At 36.6% G+C, this 16708-nt stretch overlaps 2 long non-coding RNA genes across 2 annotated transcripts; one reads left to right on the forward strand and one right to left on the reverse strand.

Annotated features, from left to right (window-relative positions):
- Positions 1 to 3059: 3059 nt before the first annotated feature.
- LOC131154470 (uncharacterized) lies at positions 3060 to 16226 on the forward strand. Its single transcript, XR_009136447.1, has 2 exons — positions 3060 to 3947; positions 15748 to 16226. It is a non-coding gene; the product is annotated as an uncharacterized LOC131154470 (long non-coding RNA).
- Positions 5306 to 7822, reverse strand: LOC131154468 (uncharacterized). The gene is made up of 2 exons (XR_009136446.1): positions 7705 to 7822; positions 5306 to 7528 (listed from the first exon to the last, which is right to left on the reverse strand). It is a non-coding gene; the product is annotated as an uncharacterized LOC131154468 (long non-coding RNA).
- Positions 16227 to 16708: the final 482 nt, after the last annotated feature.

Below are 16708 nucleotides of genomic sequence, written 5' to 3' on the forward strand. Positions count from 1 at the left end.
AACAAAAAAAAAAAAAACAAAACAAAACATACCAATGAATAAGAAAAAATGTGTAAAAAAAAATATAAAAAGAGAAAAGAACACATGACAACCAATAAGCTTTAATATTATAATATTGCCGTAGTTGTGGTCAATAGTCAAACGAATTGAATAATCAAATTCCAGGCAGTGATCTCATGCCATCCCATTGCTCATAGATTATGATATTTGGGAATTCCTTAATTAAGGGATTTTTTTTTTTTTAAGATTTATCTTCATGATTGATTTTCCATGAAGCAAATTTCGGTATTGCTGTCATTATTCCCTTCACAAATAATGAGGTATTCATGTAATACTGTGTTATTTTGAAAAATAAAGAAGAAAAATAGTACTGGAAATAGCTTAAAAATGAAGATGGAGTCAAATTACTCCATATTTACCATAAATATATATCATTAAACGAAGTAATGACATTATACCGCGCATTGATTACGGTGTTTTAAAATACCTCATTTTTTTTTCTTTTAGTTTGATCTATTAATTGATTGCCCTTAACCCCAATCTTATCTTTCTTCTTTTAGAATCAAATCCCCTTTTCCTACTTACAAAACTTATAATAAGGAATAGTAAATAAATTTATTATTTTCAATTTGGTGGGTATTAAGCCAAGTTCATCTAAACCACTTAGTTTTGTTCCCCTCCCCTTCCCCCTCCCCCTTTTAAAAGTAGTTAGCTTAGAATACGGCAGCCAAGGGGGTGAACTAGTTTGAAAGATCTGTTCAAAGATAATTTTTAAACAAAGAGTAATCCAAGTAATCCAATTTCGAACCAAACAATCTACATAAAAGCACGGGCAAATGCTGAGTTTCATAGTGATCAATTGGCACATGACCCATGAGCACTTTCTTATAATCTTCTTGTGTTTTCAATACTATCTTAGCCATGACTCTAACATGTGCTATTTTTCACTCTATCACTAAACATAGATTTATTAGTGATCATTTGCAAAACCTTAACTAATAATGGTTTGTAGTAACCAATTTTTCTCTTCATACCTAGCAAGAGACCTTTAGTGACGGTTCGTAATATGTCACCGCTACTCTTTCCTAGAAAATCCTGAATTATATTAATAGTAAATGTTGATTGAAATGCATCCTAATAGTGTCCAATTTAAATTAGCCACTAATAAAATATTATTACTAACTTATTAATAGTGACAATTAGCAGAACTATTGCGAATAAGTACGTATAGTAGAAGGGCTACACATAGCGTTTTAAAGATGTAGATACTCTAGATTTTTGCTAATGGTTTAATTAAGCTTCGCATGAAACTTTAAACAATCCCTTCCTTGCATTGAGTTTAAAAACTTTCATGAAATAAACACTAAACAATATAAGACCTATATGTATTGTTAGCATCTCCCCCCGCCCCCAAAAACTTGATATATAGGAGTGAGCACCAACTTGGCTCAAACCAAAATCCATTGGGTCAACTTACAAGTGCAAATCTCAATAATCTAGCCCTCACTTGTGCGTTCCAAACCGCGCCGGGGGGGGGGGGGGACTTATGGGCACTTGATATATATAAGTGAGCACCAACTTGGCTCAAACTAAAATCCACTGGGTCAACTTACAAGTGCAAATCTCAATAATCTCGCCCTCACTTGTGAGTTCCAAACATTCTCCTTTTAATAGAAGCCATTACTTATCATGCAACTAACTAGGAGTCATTACTCAACCATGAGAGTCTACTGATCACAGCTTCTCTTTCACAATGATAGAAAAGTGGAGTCCAAAGTGGAGTCACACTTTATTTTTTGGAAGGGAAAACAAAGAAAAACTCTTAGGTATTTATGAAAAAGAGAAATTGATTTCGAGAGTGCTATTGTAAGGGAAATTAATCAACCATCACCCATATTGACACTTGATCTGAGAATAGTTACTATTGTATATTTGTATGTGCGCCATAGACAAAAGAAGAAAAAAAAAATCAAAGGAATTCACTTTTCAACCTTTGATAAAGGATTATTGTCAAGGAATTCAAACAATAAGCTTAGAAACCCTAATATACTCTAATTGGAAAGCAGGTGGCCTTAGGCAAACTTAAAATTGATTTTTTTAAAAAAAATAAAAAATAAAACACAATATTTGATTTGATTGAAATCAATGGACTTAAAGATGATTGAATTTGAAAAATGGCATGTTTTTAAGAGAATAAAGTAATGAAGAAAATATTTAGTTTGCAATATAAAGGCTACCACTCTTCATTAGCCACCCTTGAATAAAGGGAATCAATGTGATTGTGAAGGACTTGTCATACTATAACTTTTAGTGAGAAAACACAATAATCAAAACTAAAATTTGAATTTGAGGTTCGGAAGGCAATCTAAAGAAGATTTGGTTGGAGAACTGAAAATGTTAGTACACTACGTGTCGACACCCCAATTTTAACTAAGTCATTTTCGAGAAAACCCAGTGTAATAAAAGTTGACTTCGAACCCTAGAAATTGGAGGACCCTATTTGGAAAAACCCGGTGTATTTAATTGAGTCCCGTTGTTTTAAACCAAGACCGATTATTTTTAATTGAGTCATGGTGTTTTAAATCGAGTCTCAGTATTTTTAATCGAGTTCCGGTATTTTTATTTGAGTCCTAGTGTGTTTCAATGAGTCTCCATGTCCTTTTGAGTCTCAGTACGTTTTTATCGAGTTCTGGGCATTTTTAAAAGAAAAATGGAGTCTGAGTCCTTCGATTTTCGGGAAATTAATTTTAACTTTCGGCCGAGTCTCTCTTTTTCGGAAAGATAAGGGTCGGTGAAAAAATATAAAATAATAAAAAATAATAATACAAAAAGGAGGGAAACAACAAAAAAGGGGGGCTATAATTATTAGTGTAATATTATTATTATTGTTACTATTATTACTATTGTATTATTACTATTATAATTTTAGTATACTATTATTATTATTATTATTATTATTAGCAAAACAAAAGCACAAAAAAATAAAAAATAAAACAAAACAAAAAAGAAAAGAAAAGAAAAGGAAGCAGCATATAGGGGTTAGGGCACGATTCATTTTTGGGGGTTGCCTAGAGGGTTCACGCACAGAAGGGCGGATTCAATTTTTTCGGGGTCGAGGGCACTGTTCATCCTCCAGTCGCTCACTTTTCTCCATCCCTCCTCTCCAGTCCCTCACACTCTCTCTTAACCTCCATACGCTGCTCCACTCTCCACAGCTCTCCCTCTCGTTTCCGGCCACCCAACGCCTCTACAGTCATCGTCGCCGTCGCCTAAGGCCACCCACGGCCATAGCACCGCCCACAGATCCCTTGGATCCGCGCAACCCAGCTCAACCGTAGGCTCTCTCTATCTCCATCTTCTCCCTCGCACCATTGCTCAAATCGGCCACCATCACCACCCCGTTCCATCACCGGCCACGTACCAGCGAGCAACCGCCATCCCAGCAAACTCCACTCGCCCAATCACCAGCTACCCACAGCAGCGAACCAGCAGCGGCTCTCCTTCATGGCCAGCAGCCACACCAGCCGCAGCCCCGACCACCTCTCATCTCTCTCACAACTCTCTCTCTCTCTCTCTCTCTCTCTAGCAACCGTTTTCGTAGACCCTCCAATTGAAACCCCTCTCACGTCGGCATCACGACGCCCTATGAATCATCCTCCACCACCTTCGGCAGATCCCATTTCCTCCAGTTCTCTCCCTTCTCTCGGACCTCCTCATTCTCCCTTCGGCATCTTCCCCCGAGCTCCACCAGATCCTGACCTCACTCACGGCACCCAGCAGTAGCTACCATCTCCGGACCCTCACGACGGCTTCATCTACGTCAGCCACGGCCACCCGCCTCGGCCAAGGTCGCCTCACAACACCCAACATCTCTACTATTCACGCACAACTTTTTTCCACCCACTCGACATTAGAGTGAATGTCATACTCCGGAATTGAGGGGGACGGTGAGTTCTTCATCTCAGATTTCCTTCCATGAAGTTTTGAAATTTTATTTTTAATTTGGGTTTTCAGGAGTTTTGAGACATAGGCATATGTGTGAGCACCTTGTGTTTGACCATTTGCGGCTGTGAGTTTATTGGTAATGTGTGCACTCATAATGTGGGAATTTTTCCATGCAAACTATTTGTGAAAATGGCAGAGTGAAGGCACACACCTATCCACACACCAACACACACTGCACACCTTCATACACACACTTGGACACCCACATACACACACTGTTTGAACACTTCTACATACATTGCTAACATGCATTTACACACACACTACATATGCTTTCATACACCTATGCACAGCATTCATACACTACTCTCATTGAGTTATGTTGGCATGGCTTAGGTGTTTATAAAAATGCCTAAGTGAACACCATTACACACACTGCTCACGCACCATTTCACACACTACACACACTCATTTACACACACAGTTCACCCACTATTACACACACTTTCACACATTAACTTACTAACTTGCTAATTTATAGACTAACTCCAACTAACCTACTAATTTACATATTAACTTATACTAACCTTTACTAACATTTTATTTCTTTGCTTGCATTCATACTAACCCTAATTCATGCATTTACTAACTCATACTAACCTTTATATTTCCTGTATACTAACATTTACTTTTTTGTACTCTAACTTTTAATTTCCTGTATACTAATTTTTAAATTCTTGTATACTAACATTTACTTTCCTGCATTCTAACTTTTAATATCTTGTATACTAACATTTATTTTCCTGTATACTAACATTTACTTTCCTGTACTCTAACCTTTATTTACTTGCTTACTAACCCTTTTAACTACTTGTGTACTTTTATATGGTCTCCTTCACACATGCATACACATACACCCACATCCACATACATGCAGAGGAATTTTTACTACGCCTTCTTGAAAAGACCTGGTATAATAAAGGTGACTTTAAGTCAAATTAAATTCCCAATTGGCTTCAAGTTTTAAGTCCTTTTCAAACTCAAGTCTTTTTCAACTTTGAAGAGGAATTTCCATAAACTTTGAACCCCACTCTTTTGAAGAGTAATAAGTTCTCTAGGTCGAACCTTGGTGTCATAGGAGATTTTCACTCTATCAATTTCATCTAAAAATTTCATCTAAAGCCGTTAAACCTGGAGTTAAATTTCAAAATTTGTTGAAGGTCAAATTCTCGGAATTGACTCTTCCTGACTTTTTAGCTAGGATTTTAATAAGGTGGGTCATTTGATTTTATAATCAAAAGATTTGTTTTAAGAACATGCTTTAATAACTAGTCCTTTAAAAGTCCAGTGATCAACAGTATCAGAACAAAATTAAATTTGCATTGTATTAGGATGGGCAAGTACCCTCGCTGGGGTACATATACAGGCGGAAAATGAATAATGGAAAGTTACATACTGAAATGGAGAGATACAAAACAAAGGGTTTACAAATAATAGTTGCAGGAAAAATAGGGGTACATGGAAATTTCAAAAAAATAATAAAATGGATAAAAATACAAAAATAAAAATGCCATGCCCTCCAATACCCAGCTGCCAGCTGGGATCTTCCCAAGAGTCACCTCCACGCAGAAGAAAGAAACAGGTGAGTTAGTTATCAGAAAGAATTCACAAAATAAAATTTCAAGAGTAAAAACCAAAATAACAAACTGCCCGCCATTCCCCTGTTGCCACCTTACATCTTCTCGATCACCTGGACACAGAGGAGAGAAACAGCAGAGTTGGTTAGTAGAAATTCCAACATATATATATATATATATATATATATATATATATATATGTAAATAAAATCAGAGGTTCACGTGAGTAGAGGGAAGGGAATTATTCCCTGCCAAGTTCGTTGGTGGGGAAATCTGTTAAGCAGGATGGAAATTGGCGCCAAGAGGCTGCCCCAGCTCCCCTATATATAGGGATGAGCTCGCTCTGCAAAGGAGAGGGGAGAGGATAGTGAAATGCTATGCAAGAATCGAGAAAAGAAAGGAAAGTGGAGAAAAATCATAGAGAAATTGAGAGAAATGAAGCATTTGAGCGCGTACAGCAGTTCATAGTAACTCTAAAGCTCAGACCATCTGCAGAACCAAAGTGAACTAGAAAGAAAGTGGCAGAAGAGACCAAAGGAAGAACCGGGGAAGGGAAGAAGAGATTGGAGAGGGAGAGACTAAAGGTCCAAGATCAAATATAGAGGCAGCGGAGAGAAATTCCAAAAGGTAAGAATCCTCACTCTTACAGTGTATCTATTTTATTCTAGCTCTGAAATCGCATCGTTGGTTGGTTTGACTCAATTCGATAGGGTAAATTTGAGTGGTTGGTCGGGCAATCGACAGGGTATTGTGGACTGTTTTGGCACTGGAGTTTATTGCATGATTACTGAACACGTTTTGGGGAGTGAGTTTATTCACATAATTAGTCGATGTTAAATTTTGTTCTTGATTGGAATTGCAACTGGTTTTACTGAAACTAACTCCCGCGACTGGGTGATCCTGGGAGGTTACTCAATAGGCCTTGTGATAGGGCATCGGTTTACATGCACTTAATTGAGTGCTTTGAAACTTGCATGTCAGAATCCGAGTGTCAAAATTGGGTCAAGATATCCGAATCTGAGTGAACAGACCCGACAACCCATATCAACAAATCCAACCCTAGCCAACTTGTCCAGATATTCGAGTCAAACCCGACTTGAACCCAAGATTGAAACACGGAATTTCAATGCGACCCTATACTCAAACCGGCGGAAGCCCAATTGAAAAATAAGTTAACCACCCAAAGCCCATTTCCCAGATAACCCGCAAGATCCACACAAAGCCCGTTTTGAAAACAAGCCCACAACTCATTTTAAAAATAACCCCAGCCCATGCTATTTCTTTTAAACCAGCCCATTGTTTGTTTTTTTTTAAAATGACCAGCCCATTTTTCAAACAAACCCTGAAGCCTTCCTGTGTCTTAAACCAAACCCAAGCCCAACTGAAAGCACCCTAGCCTATCCGTGCTTTAAGTGAAACCAGAAGTCCACTCTTAATTCACATCAAACCCGCGGGCCCGTTCCTGTTCTGTAGTTCTCATTAAGCCCACTTCCCTACTCAGGCTCATTAGATAAACTCAGGTTTACCCAAGCAAGTCACTCACTCGGGTGGACTCATATGAGTCAACCCGAACATCAACTCGCCGGGTCGAGACGAGTCAGCTCATCTTCAACCCAAGACCAGAACCCCAATAGGAACTTCAATCCGAGGTCTTGGCTCACCCAATCACAAAAATAAAGACTGCATACTCTCATGCAACTTTACCCAATTAAGCATTTCCACCATCAACTCTAGGCATCACAGATCATCCAAACAAACCAGTTTTTCACCCAGAATAACATTACAGGACAATCACATTTCAGGAAAAGAATTAAAAATATTTTAGAGGAAGGGAGAGGACTTAGCTATTGAGATCGGCCACCAGCATCTTGACCTCGAGCCCCGAACTAGACCCTATCTCCGAGAGCAGCCTCGGGTGTTTTTGGGAACTCCGGTCTCATGGCGAGCTGTAGAGTCCAAGAGTAGAGGTGTTAGTGAGTTTTGTTGGGGGAATTGAGGGAAATCGATTGAGGGAAAGGAGAGTTTTGTTTAGTATCTTTGGCTCTGTTCCATAGTTCATTGAATCATCAAACCTTGGGGTTTGATTCCCGTTCACAAGAGATAAAAAGGGAAATGGAGAAACCTTTGAGAAGGATTAAAGGAGGTTTTGCAGGTCTGAAATCCACAAAGAAGAAAGAAGACGGAGAAGGAAAAGGGGAGAGAGGAAAAACTGAAAGTATTCGAGGAAAATTGAAAAAAAGCAAGAGAGAGAAGAAAATTTAGTTTTTATAAGATCGGTACAGAAACCGAGGGGTGTCGATGCGTGGAGCACCCATGACCCCGGGATCAACCTTGTGCATGATCAGATCCAGACCTTTCATTCGGGACCAGTACTGAACGCCTTAGATCACGCCACGACAGCAATCCTTGCGGACCAAGTCTCCGCCCTTGGATCTCTGTGCAGCATCATCAATCGTGATTGCACAATGTCAAAAGCGTTGGTCGCCGCGAGCGCGTGTACGCACCCCTCTGACCGCACGAGTTGACATGTGGAACCTCTACGTCCTTCCCCATTAATGATCGATAATCCACCCATATCAGCCGTTCGATCCATACTCTGAGGGACGACCAAGATCACGTCCTACCAAAGGCCACCCTACGACATTTAATGCTCGTGTCAGTTCCCCTTGTGAGGTTTACGCGCTCCCGCTACACGCGCCAAACTCACTTCATCCGAACCGTCCGATCCTTAATATGCTTGCGGCCCAGATCAATTGGGTCAGGTGCATTGAATGCAGCGGATTGTTCTTCGCATGCGTGTCGGTCCGCCCCCATCTGAGTCGTCCGGAGTCTGCGGCATCAACGGCCACGATTGAGTGGTGTAGGAATTCGTTAGGAGCATTTATGTGTAGCCCCGTCGCGTGTCAACGCGTGGCAACTCTGCTGCCTCATCATTAGTGCTCACTGACCCAAGCATCTGCCCGCCTTCGGTTGGTGTCAACCCATGGCGACCACGTATCACCTGCTCCTACACGCCAGCCAATCGCCAGCGGCCACGTATCCCGGTCTTCACCCAGACCTTAAACCGGGTTGATCCGAGGTTAACCGGTCCAAGCCTCTGAACCGGCGGGTCTTTCAACCCGCATGAGACCGGTTTGACCTCAAATAAAATCACAATAAATCCAAATAAAATACAATAAAATCCATAAAAAATTTGGAAAAATCATGAAAAAATCCATAAACATTTTATGAAATTATAGGAAAAGTGATTCAGATCATTCTCATGTACCCCCCCACACGTTTACGCATGCCACTTCCCACGCACACACTCGCATGCACTCGCACGTGATCACATATATGCACATGAGCCCGCTCATACGTAAACATATGAACACACACGCGAATGCATATACACACATGTCACTTCCCACATGCTCACGTAGTTACTCATTTACACGCATGTATGCACGTACTAGGCGCTCTCACATGCACATGTGCCTAGGCACTCATATGCGCCCAACTCCCCATTCATATGCATGCAAGCATATACTCACACTCAACGCACACGTCCACGCATGCGTTCACATGCATTCACATGCGCACGCCCGCCCATGCATACAGTCTTACACGCACACATGCCCACATGCATTCATACAGACCCACATCCATACACGTGTGCATTTGTACGTGCATCATGCATCATCTATACACTCTAACATACACTTGAACTCACAGCCCACGCATAAGGCAATGCGTGTCGAAAATGGTCTCGACCAAGACCTTAAACTAGTTTTCCCCTCGACTGGTCAACGTTTGACTAGTTCACTGTTCCCAGAACCAGTCCATGCCGGTTTTTCTCTATTCCACTTTTATATTATTATTTAGATATTCAAAAAATTCACAAAAATCACAAAATTCTCAAAAAGTCCCAAAAACATTTTCATACTTTGATTTTCATTGATTTTATTTGTGTCATTTTTGAAGTTTGGGAAAAATCATAGAAAATCACAAAAATTGTCTTTTACACTTGGAGAAAATAAAAAAAAATATTTTCTAGGCGCGGAAAAATCATTTCCATTCCGAACAAACTTCAAAAACCTCCCGAAATAATATTTTCCTACCTAGAAAAACCTACAGCTTTCAAAACCCTCGGGAGTGTATTTTGTATCCTATTTTTTATTTTCCTTCTCGATGATTGCAACCAAAGGCATGGACTCTTTGGAGTATTGGGTTGTCCCGGTTATGAGGGAATACCTATATACCTTCCTTTCGCGTAACCGTGCTCTTGAGCCCGACTCTGATGACGCAGACCAATTTTACCCCTTAACGGGGTAGCAATCGAGTGTTCTAACCACACTTCAAAAGGTTAGTAACGGCTCCTTCACTCATGTTTTCCACGAAAAATTGCATTTTCAAAATCAAACATTCATTTTTCTAAGTTCGCAGTCGAACCCATTTTTTCCCAGAGAGTAGTCCTCTAGGCCAGGTCCGGGACGTTGTGATAGAAAGAGTTCAGTAACAATATGACTTTATCCTCATCTTTCATCTTTTCATCCAAATTTAACAAATTGACCAAACTTTTATTGAAAGCATTTATGTGGTCATTAATCGAAATACCCGGTTGAAATTGGAAGCAAAACAATTTCTTTTTCAAATAAATCCGATTTTTCATACTCTTGGTCATAAATGTATCTTCCAATGTCTTCCATAATTTCTTTGCAGATGTCTCCCTCATAACATAATATTTTCGATTTTTAGCGAGACACATACGAATCGCACCACATGCCTGACGATTGATCTTTTCTCAATCTTTGTCACCCATATCTACTAGTTTATCATCTAAAGCAACATCTAATTCTTGTTGATACAAGATGTTCATCACCTCAAATTGCCACATACAAAAATTATTGGTACCATCAAATTTCTCCACCTCAAATCGATCATTAGTTATCGTCTTCAATGATGACGTCGAAGCCGAAGGGGTTGGAGTTCATATGGATAGAGTTTCTTCTACTATTGCACTAGTTTTTGTCATCTTCTATATATTCAATAGAAACCAACAAATCAAAAGGCCTAGGATGAATAGTACATACCAACTATGTCTACTTTGTTTTATCCTATGAAATTTTATTTTGACCAAGCCGATCTCTAGGGAGCAACTAAGCCGCAGTAGTATCTGAGCACTTATTTAAACAAGATCTTTCTTAGGCATCAAACATGGAATCAAGGATCCTAACAGAGGAACACCTCCGTATTAACACTATTTAACCTAGCTCTGATACCAATTGTTGTGTCAAGCAGCCCGCTTGTGCCAAACACCAATACTAGAACTAATGCTATTGAAAATATAAAAAACTAAAACAAATGCAGAAACTAATAATGAAGGATAGTAAAAAAACAAGACAAGAATTTAACGACGTTCGGTACAGAATTACCTATACCCTCGGGCGCCGACGATCAATTTATTACTTCTTGATAAAGTACAACTTTAAGGTGTGTTTCACAAATGGAGAATTGAACTTTTTATATAGTTTCAACCTCAAGTACAAAAAACACTTCTCTCCATTGTGAGATAAATAATACAAAAAAATTCAAAATAACTTTTTATACCGATGTGGAACTATTCTACCAATGTGGACAAAAAACGACACATTCCTAGTTTTATCATCACTTCTACAGCTATTACTCAAAACATTCAATAAATAATTATAATATTGTACAAAATAAAGTGTGTTCTGAATATAAAAACGATGAGAAAATGATTAAAGAAGATGACTAAACAACAAGAAGAATTTTGAGAAACCATTAACAAAACATATGTATTATAAAAATTATAGACCTTTCTACATTGCATATCATGGAGTTGGCAAAATCCTACTAGTTGGCCACATGCTTTTGCACTAACTACAGCTCTGATAGACACCTCTCCTTTTTTAAATCATGTTTGTGCTTCTGCATAAATTGCTCATGTCAAGATCCGTCATTTTATTAGTAGTAAAACCATGTTTGTTGGATATTATAGTGCGTGTCCACTCTAAATTGCACATGAAGTAAGGGATATTGATGCAAGGCAATGATAAATTATAAATTATGCGGTTTCACATTATCCCTCAACATATGGAAACCATAAATAAAGTTCTATCATTTTGACTTGTATTCCCATATGCCTTGAGATGAAATATGCCCTATTTGATATGAAAAAGTTATCTCTTGTCAATTGAAATAATTATTAAGTTGGAAAAACTCACTTTAAAAAACTAGAACATGAATGCATTTTTCAATACAACTTATCAAAGTGATTAAACAAAAAAAAATAGCACTCCAAAAATAAAACTTAAATTTTTTTTATCAAATTGGATAAAAAAAATTGAAATATCAACACATAAATCAATCATGTGAGTAAAGTTTTGTAGTCATTATGCTCATTCTTAGAACTAAAATTATAAAGATCCCTATCCACTAAAAACCAATAGGAAAATAATAGAAGGAGATTGAAATTTTGGAGACAGTGGAAAAAAATGAAAAATAAAAGAAAAAAAATGGTAGCATGTAGAGGAATAAGTGAGAGAGTATTTGTTCATTACTCAGCAAGAACAAGTTTAAAGAAGAAGAAGAAGTGAGCAAATAGTTAGAGATCGAGCATACCTTCCATTGAAATTGTGTTTAGTTTATGCTTGTGATGTCTTCATTCTTGTGTAAGCATATGTAAAAATATAATTAATAGAGGATCTGTATAACAAAAAACAATAGTAAGTATTCTTGAAAAACAATTGAATATGAATGCCTCAAGGCATAAAGATGAATATGTTACCAAAAAAATAAATAATTAATAGAACAATAATCAATACTTGATTTACTTAAAGATCTATTTCAAATCTTAATTTTTCTGTAAACCTACTTTCTTCATTTCAAATGGGGCTTGCTTGACGAAGAGTAGTCACCATGTAGCCCAACTGCTGATAAGGAGAAGTAGAAAAATAGAGAAATGAAGAGCTTGAGAAATAACAAAGGGTAAAGATTTGTAGGGGGAGTTGAAAGGCATGATATTGTGTATTAGATGGCTAGTGGAATATGAAGAGACATAGACATCGCGAGTAAAATATGGGTTTGATTCCTTGTTTAGTAATTTGGAGGCTGTGGTGAAGGAGATGTGTGGCTAGAATGGAGGGGAAATTGGAGAGTAGTACAGATGTGTGACTGTCCATTAAGTATTGGGTGAGGGTTTTGAGTAAGAACATGACAGTAATGACTCAATTAAAGGATGCTGATCTTCGGATATTACAAAATTTGGAAGTGCAAATTATGAATAAAAGAATTAAAACTATGCAATGTGTGAGATGGTTAAAACCAGGGCAAGGGAGGTTGAAACTAAATTTGGACGGGAGCAGTTTGGGGAACTCAGGGCCGGCAGGTGGTGGTGGCATCCTTAGAGACCATACAAATTCTTTTGTGTTTGGTTTTTTAAAATATTTTGGTTTTTGTTCAAATAATGAAGCTGAATTGAGAACTATGTTGGAGGGAATAAAGATTTGCAAACATTGGGTCGTACTAGTATTGATATTGAATATGATTCGAATATTGTTGTTTGTATAAGATCAAGTAGGTGCTCCTTGTGATATTTATAGGATTTTTGGGAGCAGCTGATTGGTTTATTGAAAGGAGTAGACTTTTCGATAAAGTATTGGTATAGAGAAGGAAATAAAGTGGCATATGTCTTGGCTCGTCAAGGTGCTAGGGGGAGGAATAGTTTGTTTACAAATAGTAGTCATCTCCCTAGAACTATCAATGAATTGTATAAATTGGCGAAGATGAGTACGACTTATATGAGGTATGTTTAATTGATTTCCTGTTGGTTTTGGTTTATGTTTTATATCGTTTATCTTTTGTTTGTTTTTTTGCGTGATATTTGTTTTGTAGGTCCTTGTTTTGTTTTGTTTTGATTGGACTTGTAATCCTATCTTGGCAGATGTTGGGGTTATTATTTGGGAGGCTTTTAAAGTTTTATCTTTTGTTTCTCCCATTGGATATTACAATGCAAGTTCACAATAAATTGCACATGAAGTAAGGGATATTGATGCAAGGCAATGACAACATATAAATTATTTGAATTCACATTATCACTAAAATAACTTATCAAAGTTATTAAATAAAAAAATAGCATTCCAAAGATATAACTAAAATATTTTTGGATCAAATTGTATAAAAAAAAATTTGAAATATCAACACATAAATCATGTGAGTAAAGTTTTGTAGTCATTATGCTCATTCTAAGAACTAAAATTATAAAGAGCCCAGTCTACTAAAAACCAATGGGAACATAATAGAAGGAGATTGAAATTTTGGAGACACCGGAAAAAAAATGAAAAACAAAAGAAAAAAAAAATTGGTAGCATGTAGAGGAATAAGTGAGAGAGTATTTGTTCATTACTCAGGAAGAAAAAGTATAAAAAAAAAAAAATCAACAACAAAAAGAAAAAGAAGAAGAAGTGAGCAAATAGTTAGAGTACATACCTTTCGTTGAAATCGTGTTTAATTTCTGCTTGTGATGTCTTCATCCTTGCGTAAGCATATTTAAAAATATAATTAATAGAGGATCTGCATAACAAAAGACAATAGTCAGCATTCTTAAAAAACAATTGAATATGAATGCCTTAAGGCATAAAGATGAATATGTCACCAAAAAAATAAATAATTAATAAAACAATAATCAATACTTGATTTTCTTTAAAGATCTATTATAAATCTTAATTTTTCTGTAAACCTATTTTTTTCATTTCAAATGGGGCTTGCTTGACGAAGAGTAGTCACCATGTAGCCCAACTGTTGATAAGAGAAGTAAAAAAAATAGAGAAATGAAGAACTTGAGAAATAACAAAGGGTAAAGATTTGTAGGGGAGTTCAAAGGCATGATATTGTGTATTAGATGGCCAGTGGAATCTGAAGAGGCATAAACATCGCGAGTGAAAGAGTGAAAGACGGGGATATGAGACGTTCAAATTTAGGATTTGGGACATAGGGAGAATTTCTATTTTGAATTAATACATTATGAAGGGTATTTGAAATTTTAATTTTTTGTCACTTAGGGACTACCAAATTGTCCCATTTATGATTTTAGAAGTAGCTAGTTTAATTTTTAATTTTTAGTATAATTTTCCCTAGCACATTATGAGTCTCTAACACAATTAATATGCATAAAGAGGCAAACCTATGTAACGCATTGGTGAAAGGAAGAGAAAAGTGATGAATAAAATACTTCTTCCCAAAAATATTTTGTTATATTCGATTTATAAGAATTCTTTAAACAAGGGATAATTAATCCTTTTAATTATGAATCGTATCAACGCAATAACAAATGATATCAAATACTATAATTTTATGGATAATTAATATTTTTGATTACGACTGGTATCAAATGGTATAATGAATTGTATCAAATTCTATAATGTTATGGGTAATTAATCTTTTTAATTATGAATGGTATTAAATGTTATAATATTATGGATAATTATAATTTTTAAATTAAATTAACTTCCAAGGTACAGTATGAATTTAAAATTATTGGATCTGATATTTTAAGTACATTATTAGTAAAGAAAATAAAATAAAATAAATTGTGATTTTGATATTGCTGATAAGATCTCTTACACAATAATGTGCATTTTGATATTGCCAAAAATAGTCATAATATCAATTCCAATATCGGCAACATTGTGCCCATGTAAGAAAAATCATACTTTACCACCTTCCACATTACAGTATATAAAGGAACCTAAAGAACCTAGACAAACACACATCTTGGCTAATTAGACAACAAGTTATCTAACTTAGCTATAGAAAAAACATGAAGGTAGCCCTAGTCTCAACTCTCCTCTTCCTCTTAGTACTTTTTAGTACTCTTGAGCAACGCAAGACCGCCGCTCATCCTAACACTGATGGTCTTGTAGATGACGTCATCAACAAGGTGTGTGATGTTCTTGGGGGTGATAAAAAATTATGTCGTGATATTCTCGGTTCAATCGAAAAGGGCAATCTTACTGAAGCTATTGTTACGTTACTAGGTCGTGCAAAAACATTCGCCGAGAATATAGAAAGGGAGCTTAACAATACACTGATGAAAGATTTGGACCCCGATACGAAGAGGCACTTCTTCATTTGTCTAATTTGTTTCTCTGATGCAACCTTACAGATTGGATTCGCAACTGTGGCTGTGGTTCAGAGGAACTTCTTGGCTTTAATCGGGTCAGTGCTTGGGATAGTAAGGGATGGCATTTCTTGTTCAGACGAGTTGAAGAAGGTGCACATAGGTACTCATCAACCTAGTCCACCCCCGATGCAACAGTCGTTGTCGCAGGAGTTGTTGTTGGGCCCAAGCGAGGATAAAATTAAAGAATTCCGCACCATATGCCACATTATTAATATTTTGGCCTTCATCAATCATTCGACTTAAATAATTCTACCATTTTAACATAGCTATGAAATCACAATATGTTAAAGTTGGTAGAGTCGATCAAATAGATTTATAATGAGCATTCTCTGCAATAGAAGTTCGAACTTTTTGTTGTAGTTTTCAAATTCGAACTATGAAGAATAAAAAAATGTAATGGGATAGAAGATGAGCTGCCTTTAAGCTTCTAGCTCATGTAATAAATGGATTTTGAATTCAAATTTTTATTGCAAGAACACTTTGAAAGACATAAATAAAGAAACAACACAAATTTGCACTTTCACTATTTTTCATTTGCCTAATTTGTCTAACTCTTTCATTTTCTTTTCATTGTCCACTTGATAAAAATTGTTCAAGCATGAGTTAAAATTTTGATGTTGAGTTGACAAAGGTAGAGAAGTTGATATGTTTATCTAAGAGTATCTAGAAACCCTTTGGAGTCATTATTTATAAAAATATATAAAGTAATTTTTTTAAATAATCAATAGCAAATACAAAGTTCAATATTCACCAACCATGACTTTGAATAATTGAATGATCGAGTAAAATACATGATAGTTTATGACTTTGGCTTATACTATGACAAGCACTTATTGCAAAAGTGTTTTACTAAACCACTTTTGTAAGAACTTTTAAGTGAATTTTGATAACTAATAAAAGATAAATTTTTGACCACTTATAAGTGATACTATTCATAAGTGAG

Source organism: Malania oleifera, chromosome 4, assembly GCF_029873635.1.
Source record: "Malania oleifera isolate guangnan ecotype guangnan chromosome 4, ASM2987363v1, whole genome shotgun sequence".
Lineage (NCBI taxonomy): Eukaryota > Viridiplantae > Streptophyta > Magnoliopsida > Santalales > Ximeniaceae > Malania > Malania oleifera.